The sequence below is a fragment of the Pteropus vampyrus genome, unplaced genomic scaffold, assembly GCF_000151845.1.
Source record: "Pteropus vampyrus isolate Shadow unplaced genomic scaffold, Pvam_2.0 Scaffold1000001328, whole genome shotgun sequence".
In the NCBI taxonomy this organism is placed as follows: Eukaryota; Metazoa; Chordata; class Mammalia; order Chiroptera; family Pteropodidae; genus Pteropus; species Pteropus vampyrus.
In genome coordinates this window covers 1-2,736 of record NW_011915730.1, presented here as the reverse complement: position 1 = coordinate 2,736, position 2,736 = coordinate 1, and the positions used below count along the sequence as shown (strand labels likewise).

General features: G+C 35.5%; 1 long non-coding RNA gene across 1 annotated transcript; it reads right to left on the bottom strand.

Moving 5' to 3' along the window:
* Positions 1-71: 71 nt before the first annotated feature.
* On the bottom strand, positions 72-2,729 carry LOC105311174. The gene is made up of 2 exons (XR_897635.2): positions 1,080-2,729; positions 72-109 (listed from the first exon to the last, which is right to left on the bottom strand). It is a non-coding gene; the product is annotated as an uncharacterized LOC105311174 (long non-coding RNA).
* Positions 2,730-2,736: the final 7 nt, after the last annotated feature.

Here is a 2,736-nt window from a genome sequence, read left to right as displayed (position 1 = left end):
TTTTCAATTAACTTTTGCCTCTGGCTAGTTTCTTCCTGCAATCGTTTTCCAGGAGTCTCGGCGTCGTTTTCTCTTCCAGAGCTCGTTTTTTGGCTTCCATTTCCCGTTCCTAAATATCATTAGGCAGAACAAACTTTAAGATATACTGGTTATACTTGAACGATTCCAGTTAATAGCAAAAAAGGAAATTCTCACTAGACAATTTTGGTTTATAACCTAGTCCCTTAACAATATGTAACTTAGACTTTGAAACACCCGTAATCATTACCTCTCATATAGCTTTCAAAATCATCCATTGTAGAAATGCAACCTCTAAATTTAATTAACACTTGAATTATTAAGTGAAAATCCAGCTTGAGACTGCATTCAGTCATTTCATAATGATGACCACAACTTTCCCATTTTTAATAAAAAGTCTCACAAACTGTCAGTCAACCCTAATCATGAGATTTAGCCTTCCTTTCAATTGCTGCCTTCTGACTGAAGGTCATGCATGGGTCCTTCCAATTCCTGTTGTTTCTCTGTGACTTCCTGTCCAAAGGTTGCAGAGGAAGCACATGGGGAAGTTAGAAGAGGAAAGGAGGTGCCCTTTAGGGCAGGATGCAAAGGCATTTGGGGGGATTCCTAAGGAAGGTCAGACTCTGGCTTGAAATACAGTCACAATAATGTGGGATTTTTAATGTTACAATAGTGTAGTTAATGCAAGTTGGCAAGAAAGAGAGAATGTATAAAGGTATGACATTCTTCCTTGTTCCTTGATAGGCAAATGAAGTGGCCATCAAAGGGAAAATATAATACAAAACATTCATTTTGGTCTATGTCAACATTATATAGTTTTTAAATTATGAAAAAATTGCAGTGCAGTAAAGAACCTTAGAAATCATCTAACACTCTTAGTTTTCAAATTTAAAAAAAATGAGGCCAAGAAAGGTTGAGTGACAACTCCATAATCATACTGTTTAGTGAGGTCTGAGGACAGTTTCTCGATGTCAAGTGCAGGGCATCTTGAACCACCATACCACTGACCTCACTAAATTAAACCTACCCTGGATTCAAGCAGCCGTGTCTTCTCAACCTACCCTGGATTCAAGCAGCCGTGTCTTCTCTGCATGAGCCTGCTTCAAAAGTCTCTCCATTTCTTCTATCCTGGCAATATTTGAAGTGCTGGCACTGAATAAAACACAAAAGCCTTTCAAGAATATTGTTTCAGACTGATGTCTCTTCAAACACACACACACACACACGTTCCTTGAAGGTGTATGACACAATCCAATACAATTTAAAAGGTGTTACCTAGAGGATCAGTGTCTAAAGAGGCAAGTCAACTCAACTTTGAAAATTGTAGGTGATATTGACTTATCTCAGTGTAGGAGACAAAATGTGGGTAAGCAAAATAATGTCAAAGTAAAGTGCTTTACTCATAAATAGATAAACCAAAACCAAATTTTACAAAGTGTATTCTCAAAATACTTCTTGCCAAGTCTAAAAATTATGGCCTGCGGGATCCCATTAGCTTAATTGTTCAGAGATGCCAGACCAAGAAGACTATCATCAAAATTCCATGTAGATGACACCTAAGGTTTGAAGTCACTTTATTTAGTTTGGGAATGTGTGCCAACAGCTGCTTTTCTGTTGTGCCTTTATATACGTGGACATTTTATTTCTTAAGTGATGATGCCTATTTAAAAAATGATTCCTCTTATAGGTGCAATGGAAGAGTGGTGGCCAGTTTTATCAATAACACCCATCCACCATATCAATGAGGAAACTGCATAAAAGGATTCAAGAATTTCAAAAGAAATGCATTTTGAGAAAAACATCACATAAACAAGTAAAGAAAAAAAAAACAGATGAAGTGAAAGCTTTACGAACAGTTAAAATAACTAAGAGAGAAAGAGAAGAATTTGGAAATGTTTAACTCTAAACAAAATTTTCTTTTTTCCACTTGCTTATATTTTATTTGACTATTTTGGAAAAGAGGGATCATGGCTCAAGTCAAAACTTATTTACTCTGATGTTCCAGCCATGGAGAATCAAAGACGCTTCTTATGTATGTACATTTGTATAGTCATTTACATATCTGTTTTTCTACACTCTCTTGAGGACTGAGAGACTTTTGTATCTCTTTCCCCCATAGCATAGAGTCTGACACATTGTAGGGATTCAAATTTGTTAGTCACATAAAAATGAATTCATATAAAATTCATATAAGAAGAATAAAGTAATTATTAATATAATCTTCCAAAATTATATTTTGGATCTACTCAAACCTAGGATGTTTCAAACATAAGGCTGAATTTTTTTTTATCATTTTTAAATAAATTAAGAGTTCTTTTGAAGAGATCAACAACTGTAACAGTAACGTGATGCATACGGGTTATCTTAAAATTAGTACTGTGAACACAAATGTTTATAGCTACTTTTTCATATTTGCTGAAACTTGGAAGCAACCAGAATGTCTTCAGTAGGTCAGTGAACAAATATACTGTGCTACTTCCAGACAGTGGAACATTATTCGGGCATTAAAAAGAAACGAGCTATTAAGCCATGAAAAGATACTAAGGAAATTTAAATACATATGACGAAGTGAAATAAGCCTACCTGAAGCTACATACTGTATGGCTTCACTATATAACATTCTGGAAAGATAAAACTATGGAGCCGATAAGAAGATCAGTGATTGCCAGTGCTTGGAACGGGTTATAGGGAGCGAGCGATGAATGAAATGATGGAACC